Consider the following 24,300-nt stretch of genomic DNA (forward strand, 5'->3'; position numbering starts at 1 on the left):
GAATTTTTCTAAAATTTTTCTACGTGGTATCAGCTTCGATTACTCGATGGGGTAAACGCGGGGAAACGATCGGATGAAAGGGAAAGAGCCTAAATATGCAACGCGGGCAATCCACCCCCGTTGAAAGAGAGTCCGTTGTATGTCGGTCGAACTTGCGCACAATGTTCGAGAGTTTTATGAATGAAAGCTCGCGCGAACGATCGATCAGGCTCACAATTCTGATTCAGAGAACAGAGATATTATAGAATTTAATTATTCAATCGTTACGTTAACACGTTGACTGTCGCAGTGAATTCTAATCATTTTTCTACCAGTGCAATCGATATTATGGCAAATTTAATGGAAAAAGATTTTAAGAATGAAATTTTAATAACTTGCAATCATAAGATTGCAATATTCATGAATATCTTGTGTCTTTCGCAACACACAAAGTTGCTGTTTTCAACGAGAACTTGGCTGGTTCGCTAGCGCGAAGAACGGAAGTCGCGTTCATCGACGCGTATCCGGCGACGCGAAGTTTTCACTGTGCGTGCGACTGGAAACACCATAATTAACAGGTGAATCAGTGAAAACCGACGAGAGAGCAAGATACCGGGTGGTTGAAATGTCACGGAAATTGTATCGTATACCGATCTGGATACGGATTGCGTGACTTTTCTACCACCCTGTATGAGATACGCATCCCGATCGATCGCCTTGTCCATTAATTTCGATCGAATTCAGTCTAATCACAGCCAAGGCTTGTCGCACAGGAGCTTCTGCGAATGGACAACGGAAGTGGGGGGAAGAGCGATTCTCGGGTTGACGGAAGTGCATACACGTGTGAGATTGGTTCTCGTGATTGCGTATCATGCAAATGATAGACTCTGTATTGTTCGATTATGATGTCTAATAAAGTGAAATTCAAGTATGAATAAAATATATAATTACGATTAATTCTTAATCATCCAGTTAGATTCTAAATCTTCAGTCAAATTCCGAATCGAAATTTCCATGCTTTAAGAAACTGCATTTACAATCTCAAACACCCCCCAAAATATCGCCTACTTCCAGTTTTAATATTCAAAGATCCAAGTCCCAAAAAATCATCCCCTAAAAAGGGGGTAACTACTGAAATGAGCCCACGTGGCAAGCAGGCAGAGCCCTCGCGATTCTCCGCGAGATTTCCAGCAAACCCTTGGTCCAGGAATCACGGCCGATAAAATCGCAACCCTTGGTTCAGAATTACCAACCCCTCGGCGTGTCGTAGAAACAGACGCGACAAGGGAGGGCGAAACGAGAGTAGGCGAGGGGTGGCGAGTCGCAGGAAGCTGGGATGCGCGAAACAAGGTGCGTGTCGACGAAAAGCTTCCTGGCAAGCTTCGAAAGCTCGTCACAGGATGGCGACGCTTCTTGAGGAAGCGTCGCGTTCGACCCCTGTAAGGGCCAAGGGCGAACCGGCCAATCGGGGAAGCAGCGAGTGTCCGCAGTTTCTGTAATTCGGTCCGTGGACCGCCATTTTTGGCTCTGCCCTCTCGATCGCTGACTACGTCCGAGACCGATGATTAATGACTCTTCCTCGACTCGCTTTCATCCTCCTCGCGGCGTGATCGCGCGTTGATCGCGAGAGGAATCGATGGAGGGAGCGGACAAATCGGTCCTCCTTAACTGTACGAAGTTTTTTCAATGATTAATCCAATCTTGATGCGACAAATTAGATGACTAAGTGTACCAGAAACTTGGCACTAGATTTTTAGCTTATAAATTGAATATTATCCGGCTTTTCTAAATTCTAAATTTTGCAAATTCCATATTTACTAAATTAGACAAATCCTGTCAGAGTTTACACGCTTAAGTATCTGAAATTTTCAAGGAACTAATTAAAAAAACTTCTCGACATTAACATTCACGGTTGCAAATAGCGTCTTCGTTTTTGAACTTCCTTTCTTCGAACTTCTTTTCCACGAAACTCATATCTCGACGATCTTGTTTGGCGAAGTACATGCTTCGCCATACTTCCTGTCCCGTCTTTTATCGAAAATATAGTCGGCGCGTGTCCACCTTTCATCAGGAAATCGAATTACCGGAATCACCGACATCACGACAGAATGTATCCTCTATAAAACGTAAATTGCCGTCGAATATGTAAATTCTCGTCATTTTCGCCCAGAATCGTTGCCGATCAAAATTCACGCTTTAATCAGTCGCGCGAAAGTATAACGTGCCACGTTTCACGACATTTGAAATTATTCGGTCAGAAAAATTTGTAATCTCGAACGAATCGAACATCTGCCAGACATCCGAAAAGTCTTCAGATAAAATCGAAAATTATATCGCTGTTTCTGTTTAATGGTATTTTAACCCTTATCTCGATCAAAAATTAAATGAAAATTAATCATAACGGGGAAGTAAGAAAATGAAAGTAGAAAGGAAAGAAAAGGAATTGCAGAAAACGCATTGTCTATCTTTCAAGCGGGTTCGAGTTGTTGCATTTATGCAAATCGTCGAGGAAGTTGCAATGCGAGACACTCGTTTGCATATCGCGATATTCATGCGTACTCGACGAATGGAAATAGCGAGGATTCGAATCGAACGGGGAGAAAAAGGGCAGTGGAAAAACGATGGGAAATCGGTGAGGGCTATTAAGGGTTTAAGAATCACCAATTAAAGCGTTCGATGAATTTTCACGTTGACTTCGATTAAAAGCAGAAGAATTATTCTTCGACGAGTTTAAAGATAATATATCGTAGAAATTTATTCGACGAAGTGAACGTATAAACGGATGAAATAGAACAAGGTACGAATTTACACATGGCCAGATACGAATCGCGAGCAAATCAGCTTTGCAGTTGCGTTAATCCGTTCACGTAATCACGCGACGATTCATTCGCGACGAAACAATCAGCGATATCAACGTTGCGTCGTCATTATCGTCGACGGTCGGCATTCAGAGCACGACGTCCAACATCCGTCGGATATTTTTAACTCGCTGCTTATCGAAAATTCAACGCGAATACGAACGCTTTCTCCCGCAAATCTCATTATCACGCAAGAAATTAAAAAACCATAAAAAAAAAACATATACAAAAAGGAAGGAATCGCAAAAACTACCATAGTCATCTTCCTCCAACTGGTCTTCATCTTTTCGCCGATAAAGCATGTAACAGCCATCGAACGAGAGAAATTGCAAGTAACCCCCTGAATAATCCCCGCTCAACCTCCCCCGGAAAAATTGAACATCATTCACCGTTCAAGAAATTCCTGTCTCGATCGAATTCCACCTGGTTTTCCACATGGAATCCTGTTTCCTCGACGGCGACCAGCGACGACGGCGTCTGCGTGACCGATGGTGTTGGGCGTGCCATCTTGCACGTCTGCGTCCGGCTGCCCATGGTATCAGGCTACCATGAGGCCGTAGAAGGTGTCCGCCGGGTGAATCAGACACTGACAACGAACGAAAGGGAACAGGAACGACGAGAGCAAGAGGGTGAACACGTTCGAGAACGAACGAACGAGGAACGTCAGACGAGGAAGGAGGTATTCGAGCCTGCACCGTCGACGACAAGGATGAAACGACGAACGAACGAAGGGGTAGAAACAGTCGGAATTAGAGATAAAAGGGTGGAAGAAGGGAGCGTGGAGAGGGGAGAGATGGCCGTGGTACCAAACCGGTGCTGCCACGGCGAACAGAAAATCACGCTCTCTCTGGCGTACGTGGAAGAAACGAGGAGAGGGTCGTGGTTTTAGCAAGGCGACAGGAACGGCAGAAAGTAGAAAGGTTGTACGATCGACGAACCGGATTCTGCTGGCTCCATTTGCTGTGTTCTCGTTGGGACATTGGATTTTCTGCTGTTCCGAGAGGAGGTGGCTTCGAGCTTCTCGGATCGAAGCGTTGATGTTGATTGTACGCTGAAGAACGATTCAAGCATCGCTACATTGATGAGAAGGTTAATTATTACAGTGACTCGGGATACCCTTTACCATTTTTCAATTAACCATCGGATATACGGTCGACTGGTCATATTGTGACCCATATATCTTCTCCCTAAATAAGAAATGCTGATCTCGCGCTTTGTACCTACTCGTTTGAAACGGTCAATTTTCTTAATTAAGGCGGACTGTTTGATGGACACGTCTTTGGTTAGTCTTGTAACTTTTCCAAGAGCGTACTAAACGCAAGAATGTGGGTCGATGGTACGCTATAAAAGCGAGTACATAGCGTTGTTTGCTGTTGCAGGAAGAGGTTTTATGAAATTGCGCTGACCCAGTTTCCCTCGCTTTCCTTGTACACGATCGGATTGAATGGCGTCTCGCGAATTGATTCTAGTTTCATAGGAACAAGTACCGTCGCTAGAAATCGGCATTACCTTATCTTCATATCTATCAAAACAAAAGCCTTTGGATCTTACTGCAGAGTGCACTAAATGTTAAAAAATTCTATTTACTAAGGATTGATAGTGATCACAGAATGAAGGAACAGTTTTCCAAAAAATTCATACTACGATTTAATTTAGTAAGAGACGAAATGGTGGTCGTGGAGAAGGATTTGTTCCGTTCGAAGGAAAGATCGTAGCTCATCGAAACCGAGAACGGAGCCGGTCGTGTTCCATCAGACAACGACACGGTGTGTCAGTGACCCTGCGGTCGAGGCTGCTGCAGCAGGAAAACGCGAAACCGCTGCGCGAGTAGATATCGATTTGTCTGTGTTCGCTAGGAAAAAAAGTTGGCCGGCCTTCTGACGTTCGCCGCCGATATTGCCCGCAGTCCACGCTGACGTTCCGTTTACTCGCTTCGACGACCTCCTCGAGGTCGTACCTTCGACCTCTTCTCCTTCCACCTTCTTCTGCGTCACTGTACGCCATCAAACTATGCATCACAGCAGAGAAAATTGTAAAATTCCAAAATTCGACTGTATTCGATTTGAAAAATGAATACTCATTCGAAATGATGGAGAAATGGTTTTCCAGAAAGATGCGCGATTTCGAACGATTCTCGACAGTATAGGAAAGGTGCGCGTGTCCCATAAATCACGAGGGCTGGGGTTCGCGAGAGTTGTGGGCGTCCGACGTGGTTAGGATGGAGGTGGAGGGTTCTGTGTCGGAAGGGCCCGCGGTTGGAGTGGGACCATGTGTGGGACGGTACCGTGGTACCTGTGAGGCCACTACGGGGGCCAACAGTTAGCGCCAGACGGTCAAAAACTCACCGAACCGGCTGCCACCGAGGGCTTCTCTTTTTTTCCCTGCTCCTTTTGCACACCGCGCCGCCCGTTTTTGGCCACCTCTTTCATTCATTCTGACTCTTTCAAAGAGCATATTGCCTCGATGTCTCACCCTCTCGACTGTCACAACAGTTACTAGGAAATTCATTTTAACGAATTAATTGGAAAAGACAAATGGAGAAGAAATTCTGATCGCAAAATATATATATTTTAGCGAGTTACCAGGTATCAAACTGTACCCACGTTAAGGAACTTCTTTCAATTAAATCACCAGCCACCCTAAAGGCTTCCGATGTTGAAAACTCGAGATTTCGTAGGATCGAGGGTTTCGTGAGACCCGGTTTCATGCTCGAACAGTCGCTGAAGATCTTAATGAAGATCCGTGGGAAGCCGTTCGTCCGCGCTTCCATCATTCCCGTCTATGGCGGCATCGATTGAGATTTCTGCGAGCAGGTGGTCCCCCGTAATAAATCGTATTGTAAGCGATCCCCTCGGCTAGCCACCTGCGAATCGATATCTCGACCGGTCCAAAGCGGCCTCGCATGCAAATTCGACGGAATCATGGGAGAGAAAGGCGGGCCACGGAGTCTTCCTGTCGCGATTCGGCTTCTTTCTCGCCACCCTTATTTTCTCGCCATCAGACGTCCTCCACCCCGTCCCGTTCGAGATACCGGAGAATCAAGGTCGCGAAACTAGAGCTTGATGCTAGAATTATGTACAGTAACTACGGTAGTTTAACGTCGAGCAATGTGGAACTATATCAATCACTTTGAACTACATAGTAGTAACTACTTTGAATTATGTAACAGCTATCTAGAACTTGGGAGTCACTTAGAACTATCGCGGCAGAACGAAGATTTCAATTAGTGCAATATAATAGTGATAAAGATAGGAAAAGAGGCATCCGCACGAAAGTGGATTCAATAGCTGCCAAATGGACGGGCTAAAATTAAAGGTAGTTGAGTAATAGCAGCCCCTCTCCTCTCCTGTTTCCATTCGATTCAGCCCTGACGTCGTTCCACTTGTTGATATTAGGCTGGCTACATACTTGAAGCGTTGGAAATTGGCTATAAAGTTCGTGATGAACTCGTCACGTTGGTCTTTATCATCGTCCACTAGCGACGTTAGTGTTAATCTTCCTCGATATCAACTACGATACTGTTCATTTTTCAAGCGAAAGGAATCTGTTTTAATTTGCTATCCATCATTTGTGATCTGAAATTTAATTCGCTACTTTTTCTCCTCCTACACTTAAGTAATAAAGACGGCATTGAAAGCGAAACCGTTAAGCGGCTAAAATATCGTTATTAGCCAGCATGGGCCTATTAATAGAGGAGCCACGAAAAGAATTCGAGCTTAAAAATAACTCGTGACACGGGTTATGGCGCGGGAGCTATTTTAATCCGTCGTTGATTCATCCCCTTGTCCACGCTGTCGTCGAATACGTAGGAGGGATAATTGATCGAACGAAACTCGTGAAAATCCTGTCGCGTTCATGCTATACAGGATCATTTAGGGTACCGTTGCACAGCTGAAGAATAATCTATTATCTAGTTGTCGATAAAAAGAGCAGAAGAGTAGGTAAACTAACAAGCAACATCGGTGTAACGGTGTATAGTGTAACGAAAAATGACACATAGAAACGGATAAAACTTTTTTTTACATTACCGTGTCCCTTTGTCGATGATGTAACGCGTACTTTTTCCGATATCCGTCAAAACGTCGCGCGATTTACCGGATAAGCTTCAGAATGGCGCGACGCCGAGTCGATGAATCGATTTCCACCGGAAAGGCATCGACGTGGCACGCGATAAGGCTCAATAATTCATTATTCGTACAGCTGGCGGAAAGAGCTACGAAAGCATAGCTGAATTATTTCTCTCGCTTCTGGAAAACTCGCGGTTTCGCGAAATTCCGCGGTTACCATTGCCGTTTGTCGTTTTCGATGAAAGAATATTTAATTATCCGTTATTAATTTGGAACAGAAGAATGAAGAAATATAGATGGGACACATAGTTGAGGGAAAGTCAGGTCGGAAGGGTTAACCCTTGAATGGCGGACCATGGGGAGAGCCACGATAGAAAATGTATACCGAAATTGGTTCGTTTTAAAATCCATGGAAAGCGTGTATTTATTTCCCTTGTGCGTATGCGACAGTACAATGGTAGTACGCGACAGTTCCGTTATGGTGTCGTGAAATTATGCTCTCGATCACAGAATTATGGGATTCGACTAGTCGATAAATCAGTCCCATATGCGGAACGCACGTGGGCAATAGGGATCCGAGTAAGCGTTCGCCGACTCCAGACACTTTCTCGTTCAATCCGATCAGTTTTCGCGAAAGTGTATTACCATTGTTTAACTCTTTCCTTTTCAATCGTAGCAGAACAATAAAGTTCCCCCGTAGCTTGCGGATTATCCTGGAAACATTATCATAAAGCGCAGTGACGTTAGTAGACACTGTTCGCGCCCGAAATTCGCCCCTTTTACAACATCGACGTCGAAACAAATTAATTGGTCTCGTTAGCGTCGATAATCAACGCGGGCTGGAAGCCGCGAAGTGCGAACGGTGTTAAGTTGCGCGCGCGAGCATCGTTTAACAGGATTTAGCGGACCCTCGCGAAATAAATCTCGGTTATTTCGGTCGTGCATCGGCGTTGCCCTCCGGCATCGTCGTTCTCCGCTCGAGGAAACTCGCATAAATTCTCTCGTTAACCGTGAGCTACCATTCTCTCTCCCTCTCTCTCTTATCCTCCCTACGAGCTTTTGAATTTCGAATTACGCCGATTCGTATCGTAATTTATTTCCCGCCTAAATATCGATTTCCGTTCGAACATCCTTGCTGAAACATCCTGTTAAATTATTGAATATCGACGAGTAACAACTATCAATGAATGCAAATGAAAGGATTAACAGCGTTTCGATGGGACTCCCGTACGAAGGGTGAAAATTGACCCGCATAGAATAATACAAAGTGCGATCTGAAAGGAGAAACCAATCGAACGGCAATAAATTGTTTCTCTTGCGCAATACGAAAAAGGTAGCAAACACCATTGAAAGCAGCAGAGTGCGTTACACGTGCGCAGTTGCTGACAGTTTTCCATTGGTCGGTGCTGTTCTAAACACGGGACGGGAGATTAGAGAGCGAAACAGCGGCGAAGAAAGGTAACAGCAAAGGGAAAAACGGTTAAAGCACACCTTACACGGCAGAACGAGCAATTCAGGTGGAAGAGGGTAAGGCAATTCTGCACGTATGCCGTCCGTACGCCGGACCAAATTGCTCGGTTTACTGGCGAGCATGCTTTGAATCCTGAATCAGAGGCTGACGGACTCGAAATGTATGTAATGCAACGACAACAACGAGATTTTCGCTGGTTGTTAGCGCGAGATATCGTTATTGTTGGCACAGACAAACAAGCAGTTTTATTCATCTCCTCCGCGTTCCGTATGGAATTGAATAATTTCCAGAAGACCGAAGGTACAAAGAACGAATCCAGAAGCTTGAATTTTACAATTAACCGATGGCATACTGAGTAATTACAGTTTTAATACGTCCACTGTGGCGGTGAACACGTTAACCGGTGAAAATTCCAAAATTTCTAAGCAACAGAATTTAAAAAGCAAGCTCGAAACGTCGAGAGAAGAAGAATTGGCGATCGTTGTTCCGCTCTCGATCGTAGTAATTAAGGATTTTCCGCTGGAACGAAGTTAACGAGCTGCTAACGAGCAGCCACACGCTCATCATAATCGAACCCGTCGACAGAAAACGAAATCGCGATCGTTATTCCAGCCACGAATGAAAGATGCATAAATCAGCGTAAAATCGGACCCGTTAAGCCGAACAAAGTGTCGTGAACGTTTCAAGGATTTCAATCTAGGATTAGCAAAGCCGGTTTGTTTCTTCGGTGTTCTTTCTTTTGCTCGTAACTTTTCATCGTTTCTACCTCTCTGTTTTTTAACCCACAACCGAGGATCTTTCATAGTCTTTCAGCTACACCCCTCGTCGTACCTCGTTTTTCTTGCTTTTCTGGACGAGAAAAATCTCGCCACTCGGTGGTGCACGGTTTTAATGAGTCTCCTTGCGAGCAACCAGTGGCGTAACACTTCCGGTGGCGGTTCCTTTTCCATTTTCTTTTGTACTTTGAGATGTTGATCCTGATCTTTCTGAATTTCATGACATAAAAGTACGACAAAATAACATCGATGGTATATCAATTTAAAGTTTAAAGATTCATGAAGATGTCTACGTATGTATTTCATCGATATTTTTAATACAAAATGGCTGATTCTACGTTAGAACAAGCAGTGGATTCAATAATTTTTAGCTTAGTAATTTTCATTAACCAATTGCTTATGTATCAAAATAAAAATGGAGGATTTAGTAGCCATTAAGTGCGCCGTAAGTGCCATTTTGCAATACTTTTATGTCATGAAATCCAATCAGACTTTCTACGTTTCAAAATCATTACATGTGCCATCGCGAAAAGAGCCTAGAAAATGACTATTGAAATTTCGTCGATAGAAAAATAAATGGAATATTCTGAATGGAGTTAATAGGGAATAAAAATTGGAACGTGTTACGACACTGGCCATTCCACCTACTTACCTTCGGCTCGTTTCTTTCGAGTCATCTTTCTCGGTCGCGCGCGGGGGCCGACGTTCGAGCTTTCAATATTTACGCGGGACGCTTGTGTCCCACGAAGAAAGGCCACGTCGCGCGAGAACAAAGTGGCTTCGTTAGATGCAAATCGCTTCTGGAAGCGTTCCAACCTGGCCAGCCGTTCACGGGAAACAGGAACAGAGACGAAGAATAAAGGACGGAGAGAGGCGGGAATAAAAGGCGGCGTCCGTTGGTATTTCTGCTCGACAAATTCGAGCGGGTACTCGCGAACGGAATCGACGGATGCCTGGCAAGCCTTCGATCCACGGGATCGGAACCTGGTGGCCGACCTCCGTTTCGAAATCGATCCCCGACCGTCCTGGAATCCCGTTTCGTCGTCAGGAATCTGACGTTCCTCGCGAACGTTTCGAACGTCTGAATTTTCGGACTCTCGACAGAGGAATTGTAACGACGATTCCATGGGATTCGAGTTAAGCTTCAGGCAGATATATGGTGTTACAATACTCGTCAAACATCATCACATCATTCCGATAGTTTTATTTTCATCTATCGCTATGGTAATTTTGAATTTTCGTTGAGGTCTTATTAATCTGACAAAGGCAAAAATATCGCCTCTTCTCTAGAACACCCAGAAACTGGAAATTAACCAAAGATGGGATGATGCAGCTCGATATTTGGTCGTCTCGTTTATTAGCACCGCGGTTTCGTGGATCTTACTCATTAGCGCTCTGACTGAATATTTGGAAAGAAAACGAGCCAAGGAACACTTTACTTACTCGTGATTTTGAAACATCTAATGAAACATTTCTCTCCGATTCTTGAAACGTGTTATTAAGTAGATCCTTATCTCTATTCGATACCATCTACGTACATTATGCAAATTAATTATTCTGATGCTAAAATAGAGTACAAATGATAAGTAGTGATACAAATTAATAATTAGAACTGGTATAACTGGTTTTTAAATGTCTTCGGTCATTAAGTAAGCATTAACTGTATGAGAAGAATTCTTGGAGCGTAGAAGATTAACTGTTAATTACTTTCAGTAACATCAATATTAACTGTGGAATGAAAATCTTGAACAGTCTTCCAAGTAAATTCCGATAGAAAAGTATTACAAATAAATTATTAACGTGCCAAGAAGTAACCCTAAATTAAAAACGAATATCTATCCATCATTTTTGAATCTATCAATTTCGCAAGAAAATCTATATACCGCGAAGCAAATCAGCAAAGTCCGATCGAAAGGTGCTAAACTCATCTCACCTCCTCTTCCTCTCACCCTAAATTCTCTCCTGATACCCGTATCCTTCGAAAGGACTCGCATCGAAGCTGAAGAGTCCTCGTCTCCTGGAGCGTGCGAGTCGCTCGAGCGCGAGCCAATATTTACCAGGAGACCAGACGAGGCGGATTTTTGTCCTTTCGCCGCAGGATCCTTCGGATGAACAAGGATCAAGGAGGCTGGTAAGTAGCGAGATAGAGGAGGAAGGCGTACAGGATACGCTGGTTTTCGGGACGAGAAACGGGCAAAGGCGTGGGAGTGGAGCGCATCAAGGACAATAGAAGGCTCGTGAAAGGATCAGAGGAACAGGACGATGTGCAGGTTTGCCAACGTGTGCTGGTGATTTGGTACGAGACACTCTGATTGGTCGAGCAGCGGGTGGATCTTCGATTTACGATGCTGCTCTGCCGCGAATGACACGCGGCTTCCTCGCGACTGCCTGCGGATTTAATTAATCCTCCTCGCCTCATCTGATCACGATTTTTCCGCTTCCACTCGTTTCCTGTCGCGCCGCGGATCGACAGGATCCACTTCACCTTTCGACCAACAGTTTTAATCCTTTCCGATTAAATTGTCAATCAGATCGTCGGTGAGAATTTCCAGAAATTTAGTCCGCAGAAAGTTTGATGAAAATGATATATTTATTCACTTTTTTTAAACACGGATTTATTATTATTTTATTTGAAAAATTTGTGCCATCGAAAGACATTCTTCGTGGCATCAAATTGTACGCGTTTCTTCTTTGATGATAGAAGAAAGTTTAATTAATTTTTTATATGGTATAATTGTTATAAAATATTAACATCGGCGCTGTTCTTAAACAAACATCGAACACAATGTTTCCGTGGTGTAGTGGTTATCACATCCGCCTAACACGCGGAAGGTCCCCGGTTCGATCCCGGGCGGAAACATTTGTTCTTTTTTCCTTCTGATTTTTATGGTTGCGCACATTAATCGAGGTTAAAATATGAATTTAAAATGGAAACGGGTCGGTGGTATTCTATACTTAGCACTTACGCGTTACCGATCTTAAACTTTTTATTTTGTCATGGGCATTCGTGACTTCCTTTTCAAAATTTCATTTTACAACCTTGTTCAAAGTTATAGTTTAAATTTTATAGCTACCGATGTTATGCGAATAATATAGATAATCTCATTTATTACACTATTAGAAACCCTGAGGAGAACTTGAAAATAAGGTTGAAATTTAAGGTGGTTTTTTTTAGAACAAATTTTTTAAAACAAATTAGCCACCCTTAGGTCCAAAGGATCGGATAATAAATGTTATTTAAAAACACCCTATATTTATTAATAGTTTAAATTCATTTTTTATGACATAATATATTAATCTGTTTAATTTTTAGTGCATAATAACACTTAAGTTATATATTATTTGAACGTTGACTGTGATTCAGAAAGTACTTTCTATCACAGGGTTTTCGTGGTGTAGTGGTTATCACATCCGCCTAACACGCGGAAGGTCCCCGGTTCGATCCCGGGCGAAAACAGTTATTTTTTACACTGAAATTTTGTCATGATAGTTAATGAAATTTATTAGATGTCGCATAAAAGAGCAGAATGATTTTTTCATGGATCCATTTTATCAGAAGAGCAACCTTTGTTTTTCAAACAGAGAAGTCTATTACTTTCCATAAACTAACATCAGATATTACAGAACAGTAGCACTAATATTTAATATAGGATTTGATTAAAAAAGAGGATTATTAATTACTATAACTTTTTATTCGTTTTGATGAATACTACATTCTTGAAGTTTTGACTGTAAATTTTTCTTCGACCACCCTGTAGAGTTCCGTTTACGAAGCATCGTGTCCCGGGGACGAGCGTGTGCAAGCCGCGACGAACAGGGGGTGGTTTCCGAGGGTGCAACGGAAAGATATCGGAAGGAAAATCGGGCCGCGAGCCAACCAACGAATCAGCCATTGCTGAGAGCTGGCGTATCGAGGTCACGACACGTTATTCCGAGGCCTCTTTTACCTCGGTGCTGACGATAAAAGACCGTCCAATGATTAACTGTGACTGGACGAAAAAATGTCCAAAAATTGAGCAACTGAAAAAAAGAGGTACCACACGTTTCTGGGTTAAAAGGGATTGCGAATATGCAAATTTTGCGAAATATACCAAATAACTTTACAACACGCTAAATATAATCAATTTAGTGTTATTATATTTTACGTGTAAAATACGATAATTGCAAACATTCGAGGAATTCAAATTTCACCCCTTTCAAAAATATCCAAACGACGTGTAAAGATGGAAATTCCTCTGACAGATAATTCCACATAATTACATAAAAAAGTGAGTGTAAATTGATGGACATTAAAGTGGTCGTAAAATGAAAGATAACGCTAAAATTTATACGCGTTTCAAAGACATGAAAAAAAGGAGACGCGGTAAAAACTTGTTCATTGCAGTTTCACATAATTCTCGAGGAATTAAATGGCGGATGGGAACGAGTATGTATACTGGACGCTTATCGATTATTCCCGTTACGAACGATAATCGGGGATTATTCACGGTTCTTACGTATATGTCGCGAAACGCTCGCTCCCTTATCGAAGAGTTACGCTTCTCTTGGTCGTGCCACGATTACGCCTCCGATCGTCTCGAACCACCCCGTAAATATCGGGACACGATCTTAATAAACCAGCCCGAACGTTCCTGTTTTTATCAATCGAACGAGGCGATTTGTGGAAGCCGATAGGACGAGACAACCGGTCGTTTTTCCAGCTGGTAACGATAAAACGCGAATTTACGAAGCCACGTTCGTTCGTGTTTCTTCAGGGCAACCGGTACACCTTGACGTCCTTCTGATGTTTCGATTCGCGAAATTTCTATTACATTTTATGCGAATTTTTCGGGGAAAACTGGTGGTGTATTTTCAAAGAATTTTTGTTTCTTTGCAGATCACTTTTCTAATATATAAAAGTTTCTCGTCAAAAGATTTGAATGCCTAATTGTAATCGAAGCATCCTTGCATAGATCTCTCTCGATGATTAATTAATATCATTAATGCCGCTATTAATACTACTTCTATTTATTTCATTATCCCAGAAAACGTGTTGATACATAATAAAACATGGCCGGAAAATCATTTCATAGAAAGATTAATTGCTCTAACATAATGGGACACTCATAGTGTCATGAAGACATCGATATCGACCGGTTGCATCGGTATGATCGATCATCGATCGTTTCCGAAGAGTGGTCGGAAATTTATGCAGGAATCTCGGCCGCATTCCGTCAACATGGCGACCATGGAACGCGACCTCCGCAACTGAAATCATTCGTTTCTTTAGATTCTTCCTGTACTACCGATACCCAGATCCTTTTTTTTTCGATATCTTCGGAATATTTTGATCATTTATTTTCTATTAAAGATATTAATCTTATCGCGGATACTGGGTTTCTTTTAATCTCTAGCGAGTCACAATATGGTGACCGGCCCTCAGCGGCGCCAACAGGCATTGATTTCACGCGTGGGCCAGGATGTCGGGATATCGATCGTCCACCGCTATGTTTCTCGCCTTTTTCAACGCTTTTCGATCCCTCCGACCTGCGTGAAACTTTGGTTTCTCTCGTGAAGTAGGTGGAAACGCGTGGCATACAAAGTAACCGATGGAAAGTTGTTGTTCTTTATATTCGAGGAGGATGTTGACTTGCTGATTGGAGAAGAATCTCTTCTCGTGATTTGGGTTGAGATTTTGGGATATGAAGGGGCGTTGCTGGTTCAAGGAGGGCCATTTTCTTTGCGATTCGGGAGGAATTTAGAAATGTGGAAGGCAGCATTGCTATCTTGAGAAGATACCTTTCTTCTTTTGAGTTGGGAATTTAGAGAACTTAGCATTGTTGGTTAAAAGGTGCCATTTTCTTCGTGGTTCCAGAAGGGCTTGAGGGATATTAAATGAAATATTATAATTCAAGTAGAGATTCAAGGGAATTGCATTGCTGGTTAACCCTTAACATACCAAGTGAAATCATTCGGGGACATATCTTATTTGTGCCATTCAGTGCCATTAAATATATTATTTACAGTTAGTATTTTTCTGTGCGCAAAATTTTAATGAATGAAAAAAGGAACGAGCAGAGAACGAAGCGGAAGAGAGAGAAGAACCGGTGATCGCGTCAGGGCGCAGGAAGTTCAAAAATGGGAATCCTGAATCGGCGATACATTTCACGGCACAGCTTCGACTTTCGAGCGAAGCCGAAGGAACCGGTTTTTTTCATGCTGAAGCGTTACCCGAGTCCAGGACGAGCGTGTTGAAAATTCTCGAAGCAATGGCGAGACGAGTCGCGTGACCAGCTCGGATACGCTCGCAAGGACGCGCGCGTAATCGCGATTACGTAAACCTTTGGCGAAAAGAGCAGGCTCGATTTGTCAATAATTAGCGCATATATTCGTAACAATAGAATCGTTCTAAGTATCATTAAAAATAATATTAATAATGTATAATATCATCTACTGAAACATCGTATTGAAAAATTAACTCTTAATTAATATTAATAGAAGGTTACGATAATCAGCTCGTTAAAATCGCAGCAATTATTGTAAATAGTTTCTCGAGTTTATATTAAAAAATAATAAATGATGTCTAGTCGAAGTTACAAGACATTGATGAATTGGATTGCAACTCTATTTGGGGACAGCTGAATAAATTCCGCGACGATGCAGCCGGTCGCACGCCCACTCGACTCGAGTGGCTGATTATCTTTTAGTAGTCGATAACAGTATCGACATGAGAACGAGGATATACCGGGTGACCCACGGGGCACCCATGTGACGCGGACGAAAAGCAACGAGCCACGGACTCGAGCGAAATAATGGCCACGTGGGTTAGGATCGCTTGAACCTTGATCGACGTTAGTTAACTTAATCAAAAAATAAAAACGATACTTGGAGATTTATTTTTAGGTAACATTCATAAGTATAATTAAATTGTTTTTATTCCAATTTTACAAAGAGTAGTGTAAAATTTAGAAAATTAAAGTTACGTTAAAATTGTGACTCTCTCTCCAAGGTCCGCCATCCGAGGGTTAAGTATAAATTTAACTTAGAGCAAATTTTCTTAAAAATTCCTTTATTTCTTGATACACAATCGCAAAAATCATAGATCCTACAAAATATAAGTCCATCAAAGTATTGATATTAAGAACAGATACACTTTCCATCAGCCATCTACTAAAACATGTAAAGTTAACACTTCGGTCACGAAGCAGCGCTACTTATCTTGGCATTGTCTATTCCCCAAGACAAAAGACACAAGCACGATCTTAAGACAGACTCACAAAAGCGCAACGATGCTTTGTGCTTGAACAATGAAAAGCTTCTTGATAAAAACAGCTGAAAAAGCCAGTTTTTCTTATCGTTCCACGTGAAATTAAACTCTGCTATTCTGTATTCTTTTCGACTCCATCGGATGTTCCTCTTAAATCGCACAATTTTCTCGAGTCTTCCGTTTCGTGTACCATGATGAATCGACTTTTCAACGTCGGTACAACAACTCGAAGGGCCGTTTCGAGCGTGTTTATTTGTCGCCGAGGAGGGTTTCGCGAGGTCTCGCGCGATTTATGGACGCCACTCGTAAAGGCACCCTCGTTTTGCTGCCGATAATGGGCTGTTTGCAATGTATCTCAGGAAAATTAGTCCTGTAGCAACTGTAGAACATTCTTTAATGATTTCTTTCCGACTTTCTTAACGATTATGGTTTATTCGCTCTGAAACTTTTATTTGATATTTCTTTCGTATCATTGGATTTATAGCCGATGTTTCGTAGAAATCAGGTTGAATCTTGCAAATAGAAATTTTATCTCTTTTTAAACATTGGATTATTAGATTTATTTCGTAATTCGTAAATGGGGCGTGCACATTTCATCGTTTGTATTTATTTGTCGACGGTGTTCCGAGGGTTCGAATGGGATTCCTATTCACGATTACCACCGTTCGAATGCCTGATCGCCGCGATTTCGAGATGGGGGAATCGAGACTCCTTCGAGCGTAACGCGTGTATCGTTTAAACTCGATTTGTATCGACGCGGGTAAGTTAGTTCCGCGTTTGTTTGCCCTGTCCAAGGGAAAAGGTTCAATTTATCGGGACGGAATTAGATGATCCCGTTAAATTGATTTTAATTCTAATTATACTTGTAGGACAGGAGAGATTGACGAAACTATTCGAGGATACAGAATCTCTCGAGTTACATTGAAAATTAAGATCCTCAAATGAATGGCAATTCCGGAATCATGGGAAACAGCCAATTCTCAGCATCCGGTGACTGCCAATTACGCTCGCATTGTGTCTCGAAATCCTCTACGCTCCCGTTTCCGTACCATCGGAGAAGACGAAAAAAAGGAACGAGATAAAAGAAGAAAAAAAAAATATGTCCGTATTAGAAGAGCACAATGAAGAAGAGGGGGCCAGTATTCTGGTGGTTGGTGCCCGTGTATGTGTGACTGGAAGTGGGCTAACTTTTGATGCGTCTCTAAATAAGGGTTCGACACACCTTGTGACACATGTCACTCACACATGAATCTGCGAATCATCCCTAGACGGGTTTAAAGACAAAACCTGTACCTTCGTTTCTCACGCGAGAAAAATCAAATTCTCGATTTCTTTGCAATTTCTTTTTTTATATGTTAACGAAATTTCGTTCTAATGATAATATTAGGAACTCATGGTTGTCCACTAAAATTTCCAAAAATTTCAACTTTCGATAAAAATATCCTTCGATGACAGGAAGGCTGTCTCTCGCGTCAAGCTGGGTACCATTGAAATTACGGGGGGGGGACATTAATGAACCGATCGAGGAAACGCAAACGATGCCGGTCGTTTTGCGCACCCTTCGTGTGCGGCGAGGCCTGTTCGCTCGTTTCTTCGTCCCGGAGATTCTTGGTCGATCTTTTTCTTCGTTTTTCTTACAGTCTCTTCTCCAGCGACCGCTCACGAGATTTATTAACACGCGGCGCGCCTCGCGGGGATACACGCGTTGCGAATTACGGACAGGCTGTGAATGCGTGCGCGCGCGCACGTTTACAAGCTATAGAAAGAAAGAGAAGGGCTAACATTTGCACACAATACGACTTATGAAAAATATCTGTATTAAATAACCGCGTTTTCGACGTGGCCGTCTCATTGTTCCAACGAAACGACGCTAAATCAACGAGCACATGCTCGTCCTCGTTTCTCGCTGATAGCGAGCTGCAACTCGTTGATGTTCCAGACAGGAAGATCTTACTTGCTGAACTTTGTCCTGGATATATTTTTTTCAAAATTCATTTATTCAATCTAAGAATATTATTCGAGGTATAGCTTCAACCCTTTCGCTACTTAAGGATCATAGTTACGTAGAAAATTAAATTGAAATTGGTGGTTTGAAATTCAAGGGTTAATAACAAATGGTAGCTCATTAACCCTTTGCCCTACATATCGTGTCACACTCGTGATGCAACTTACAGTTCAGATCAGAGTCAAATCTGGCTGATACTTTCGCTATGAGTTTAATTCTAATTTTAATTTGCTCAGTCAAGGATCCTTGAATGCTGATATTTCATTTTTCTTTATTTATTTTAAAAATTGAAGCAACGAATAGTTAGTTCTGACTGACGCAACTATCGAACAAATTATAAGCGAAGGGGTTAATAAGTAGATAAGGAGAATAGCTAATTCATCGGTGTCCCGTATCCGTAATAGTAATAGTTGATCATCATTGTTGATCCCTGACGAGAGTGTTCCCCTTGCTCTGCGGTCGGGACATTGGCGCGCAATTAGAAATTCCCACAGTGAAGAGAGGAGGGTTGTTTCTCCCCTAGCCTTCTCTCTTTCTCGGGATTTTCAGCGAGCCAGAGGTCTCTTTTCCTCGGGATGGCAGCTTCTTTTCACGGCAGACATCATCGCGACGAAGAGAGAAAGAGGGTCTGGGTCGGCGTGGGATCGACGTTAACACGACGAGTGAGAGGGAAACGTGTCGGGCGTGTATTTAGCGCGGTGAAACCTCAGGCACCGTTAACGTTCGTCTTTATCCGGCGAACGTGGTTCCGTTAGCTCCTTTTGTGATATCCGCTCGCTTTTCTGTCTATACTTGGTAGAATCTTCAACAGATGTGTCCTCAGAGATGCTCTACCAGATCAATTCGTTATTAGATTGTCTATATTTTTAATTTGCAATTACCTAATTTGCAAAAATTTCTAATACCTTAATTTCAAGGAATAAGTACTTTATTGAGTCATTAACGGGATACATTATTTTTTATCCGCAAACGGTGTTCATTCATAAACATAGGAATCTGCCATAACATTTGGCCTTTATTTACGATCAAAACCGAGAAAGAAAGGAAAAAAGGTGGACACCTTTTAAGTTAATAATGAAAGGGTACATGTAGCACCGACAAAGGAGCAGCTCGACGTCAATAAAACTCCTTTAGTTCAGCGGCGGAGGCCGCTTTAATTAAGCGCATTCGTTTTAATTCGACTTAAAAGCGGCTGTTTAATTTGATTTTTCTGCGTCACGACAGAGAGATCCCGGCCATCCGAACGGCACCGTATGTTCCCCTTAATTTGCTCGACCTTGATTTACTCAATAAAATTTGCTGGGTCAGGTCCTGTCGTCTCTGCAAACAAAACGGAGGGCAATGCGTAATTTGAACGTTTACGAAGCAAAGGGGAAAAATTGAATGAAAACACAATTGGTGTTTGCAAAGTTTTGGGTCCTTAAAATATTGCAGGTGGCAATTTCGCGAGACAAGGAATCGCCAGGTTCGCGAAACTCGTGTTACACCGGCAAACGGACGCTCGTAAATCCAGAATTAACGCGGGAAAGTGGACCACGGTTGAAAAAAGTAGAGTAGAGCGAAGTAGAACGTTGTAGGATAAAAAAATTCGCTTCTCGGAGGAAGCAAATGCAAAGCGTTCGTTTCGCTCGCTCGTTCAAGCAGGACGTTGTAACTAAGGAGCAAAACTGAGCATAGGAAAAATTCACTGAAACGTAAGAAATAAGCGTAGGAAAAACTTCTTGAAAACGTACAGTTTCAAATTTTGAAAATGAAAATGAGAACCAGTCTGAAATAAAATTTAAACAGTGCTCCAAAGTTAATAGAGACGATAGTGGACGATGACATAATTTGGGGGGATGCGAATGAAAAAAAAAAATGAAGTCGGGTCGAAAGAAAAAGGAAAGGAAAGCTAGGAAAGGAGATAGTAGAGAAGAGGAAACAGAGGTGAAAGAGAGAAGGAGATGGTAGGAGAGAAATCACGATCTCTCCCGTTTTAACGCGTGGTTCTTATGAATCGAGGGGAGGGCGTAACCCAGATTACTGTTCACCGGACTATAATATTACGCGAACAGATCGGTCTGGGTATATAACGGGTGATCCTCGTGAAATTGTGTTAGGATTCGTCCTCTGTGGCTGATCCCAGTGGTTGTCATCTCTGGAAACCTTGTTCAGTCACCTGAAAACAGAATTGAAAAAGAAACTTTAAACAATTCTCCTTATAAAAACTTCAGAAAAGGCAAAATCTTAAGAAAAAAGCTCTCACCCTACATCTTCAATTAATAATATAATTCCTGAAACTTACAAAACACAAAATCTCATCAATGAAACCTTGATCGTTCCTCAACATCTTCATCAACATGTCCGTCTGACACTTCTATACAAAGAAACAATTCCACTCGATATCATTCTCATTAAGAATACCTTTCATCCTTACAGCCACCCCATCAGCAAACAGGTTTCCTCGAGAACCACGATTCCTGCCTACCCACCCGGTAGGTATTCCCGAAGGATACCACGGGACGGAACGAGACGAGGAATAATTTCTCTCCTTCTCTCCCGTTCGACCTGCCGTTGTCCCTCTCTCTTAGTCAGTCGTGTTCAGGTAGTGTCAGAATTCTGGTGCAATAACGAAGGGGTGGGAACCCTTGGCAATCCGAATTCCCAACCCCGGTTCGACCTTGCGCTTGCACATGCCTGCACACGTAAACCTCTCTCGCGGATCCTATCATCTGTCTCTGTTCGGTACACACGGTTGCGTGCATGCGTGCCTGCGTGTGGTGGACGCGCGTGCGCGTGCATACGTGTGCGTTCGGCACACATGCAACGCTAAGTATGCACCATAGCTACGTCGAGCATTCCGGTGTGCACTTATGCGCACGTTCGTGCCGGATACACTGCAATCTGCTCGTAAGAAGAGGTTTGCGATTTTGATATATGCGTTTTGAATGGACTAGCCTCAAATTGGCGAGGATTGATGGGTATCAACGAAGTGCAAAGTAGTAGGTACTCGTGGCTGGGTTTCAACTTTGATTTCTAATTCAAATTGGCAAGATATAGTCGTCAATCTTAGAAATTTATTGTGATAATGTTATCTATTTTGATATCTAGCCTGCAATTAATAAATTGCACACTTACCTTAAAAGATTGTTTGACAGCCCTGTCTTAGAATCATATGGTATACATGATTTTTCTATTTGAAAAGTGGTACCATGATATCCAGAAAATGGAGTATCACGGAAACGCAGGATGAATCATTACGAGGGAACATTGCAAAGCGCGAAAGCTACGAGGTACACGATCCAACGTACACGGTGTGTCTCGATCGCCGATTTACGATCGTTTACACACCCGTACACACGAATACTGTTGCAGCATAGTGCAACGCTGGTCGAAACGCGGGCATGCACGCGCATTATCCGTCGTGTATAAGTGGGAACATACACACGGGTGCAAGTTAGGTCGCACGAATGACCCAGATAACCGTGGAGCGTCGTCGTCGTACGGAGCGAAACACGATTGAAAGAACCGCTCTAGATTTCGCCACGTTTATCATTTATTCTTGTCATCGGTGAACTCTCGGGGTATCGGATGAAAAATTAAGAATTTTACTAAATTCGCATAATTAAGCCTTCTTGTTCTATCGAAAATTCTAGTAGCTACTCGATTCGTAGGGAAAATATTTTCAAATTTAATTCGAAGCTCAGCCAAGAGATCCAATTAATTTTCAAACGACAGTACGGAGGCGGTAGTAGAGTTTTCCAGGTTTTTTTCGTGAAAATTTCCCTGTCACCGAGACCCAGACGCGTTTTGTCCATCGGACAAGCGGTGGACAGCCGAGGTTCGATTAAAAAATATCTGGAAAACATGGAACAGGGTCGAAGTCGAACGGAAGACGAGATTGATTACCGGCCGGAACGTATGGAGGGTCGGGGACAAAGCAGAGACAAAACAGATCGAAACACCATCCACGCTCAGGGCGGGTTTCCATTCGAGCACCCTTCTCCGTGCCACGCTCGAGTGCCTTACTCTAATTCGATTAAACGTCGCCCCCGCCTTTCCCTAGCTTCGACACGTGACACCCTAATTAGCGTACGATTATTTCTGTAATACAGAACAGGCCAACTTACAACCCCAAAAATAATATCCGAAGGTGTATCGATGGAATTTCAACGATTCTTGGAAAATCAAAATTGGGCACTCGTTTAGTCTATTGATTAAATGAATGAATAAATTACTCTATAATCGAATAGAAAAGCAAGCGTGTTCCTACGGGTTCGTCGATTACCTTTTCGGACAAAAGGTTAAAAACCTCGGGCTCCGCTACAAAGAGGATAAATGGGAGTGACAGGCAATGAAGTTCGGGGAAACGATGGAAGGAAGAAAAAAAATCAAAGAAGAGAAGAGCGTATTCAGAAGCGTGGCGGTAAATAGGTTAAACGGCAGGTCGAGAGGGCAGCCAATTTAAATCACCGCCAATTCCGTGCTGCCTGACCCGATGCAACTAGAGGATATCGCTTCGAATCCTCCATGTTCATCCTCTTTTTTTCTCTGTTACCTATCAGGTGTTTTTATCGCTGGAAAAATTCAGAAAAATACCCAAATTTCCATTATATGCTTTTACAATTAAACAACTATGGTACTGAAAAGGTCAGTAGTATAACTAGAGAGTGAGTTGACCCCTTATTAAGAAATTAAAAATCTTTTTTTACATTCACACATTATGGTTAAACATCCATTTGATCGTCGATTACCCTCGGTCACAGAATCGCGACATTAATCGAAATTAGCCGGAAACTGGTAGGAATAGAAACGCCAGGTCATCGCCGTCCGCGACTTCTCGATATCGACTACGAAAGAATGGGCAACAGGGAAGAATAGGGAGATCGGGGTTGCGGGAGGAGGGTGGTGAATAGGAACAACCAGGAAAAGGATGAGATCTCTTGCTGGCGAGCAGCCAACCTCCGTCCCGCATCGTCATCGTGTATACCTCTTCCTCGTGCACGCGTAATAAAGATCCTCCTTCCTCCGCTCGAAATCGCTGCCTCCACACTCTTCTTCTATCTTTCTCCTGAATTACCAACGAGTCTGCGAACTCGTGTTGACTTTGGATGCAATTTCAACGTAGCTCGGCGTAACCGAACGATTTTGAGTAATAAACGACTTGGACAAAGACAATTTTAATTGACACGTCGTGCTCTGCTTTTGAATAATATTTTCGAAAGTAGTCGAGAACAGATACGTTAGCTCTGATTTTTCGTATGCAGAATGATTTCTTTCCGGAGTATCCGTTTCGAGTTTCCGTCTGCATTGCAGCTGGTTCCATCAGGGTGCCCGATGACGCGCTATAACCCAGATCCCGATGAAACTAACCGCAGTGCCGGCGAAACGTCGGAACACTCCTCGAAGAGGGGCTGTCTTAAACCCGGAAGCCTCAACATTTCATTCAACCGTTGAACTTTGTTCGCGGGAGCATCAGTGGATCTCGAAACTGAAACCCATTCGCGGGTCACAGAGTTACATTCGTTGGAAATTCAACGAGGGTCGTTAAAGCTCAAACGAGAGCTTTAATATCATGCATCTGGAAAGTTAAATATAGATACACGATCTTTTCATACGTTCTGCATGTATTCCATATCGCATCCGGGGTAAAAATGGTGACAAAAATCGAGAAGATAAAATTGTCCAAAAAGACGAAAGATAATACATTGCAAGATGGTACCGTGTTTTAATGCAACCTATGATCCTTGCGATATTGCAATTATTTAATTTTTAACCCTTCGCGGTTATACGAAAGGGGAGGGTAATATTAGAAGAAAAAATGATGGTTCGCGATGGTACATCAGCATCACGGAACGTGACCAAGATGACCCCACCGTTTAATACTCACTAAACCAGAGACACGTACGAATTATCAAG

At 42.7% G+C, this 24,300-nt stretch overlaps 2 long non-coding RNA genes and 2 other non-coding genes across 4 annotated transcripts in view; 3 read left to right on the forward strand and 1 right to left on the reverse strand.

Moving 5' to 3' along the window:
- The window catches only part of LOC114873975, a 103,268-nt gene that overhangs the window by 56,644 nt on the left and 22,324 nt on the right, over positions 1-24,300 (forward strand). The gene's annotated exons all lie outside the window — the stretch shown is intronic.
- On the forward strand, positions 11,939-12,011 carry Trnav-aac. The gene has a single exon. It is a non-coding gene; the product is annotated as a tRNA-Val (tRNA).
- Trnav-aac lies at positions 12,536-12,608 on the forward strand. The gene has a single exon. It is a non-coding gene; the product is annotated as a tRNA-Val (tRNA).
- The window catches only part of LOC114873974, a 42,690-nt gene continuing 37,702 nt past the window's right edge, over positions 19,313-24,300 (reverse strand). The window contains exon 3 of the long non-coding RNA XR_003789020.2: positions 19,313-20,560. This is a non-coding gene — a long non-coding RNA (uncharacterized LOC114873974). The remainder of the gene's footprint in view (positions 20,561-24,300) is intronic.

The sequence above is a fragment of the Osmia bicornis genome, chromosome 12 (genome assembly GCF_907164935.1).
Source record: "Osmia bicornis bicornis chromosome 12, iOsmBic2.1, whole genome shotgun sequence".
In the NCBI taxonomy this organism is placed as follows: domain Eukaryota; kingdom Metazoa; phylum Arthropoda; class Insecta; order Hymenoptera; family Megachilidae; genus Osmia; species Osmia bicornis.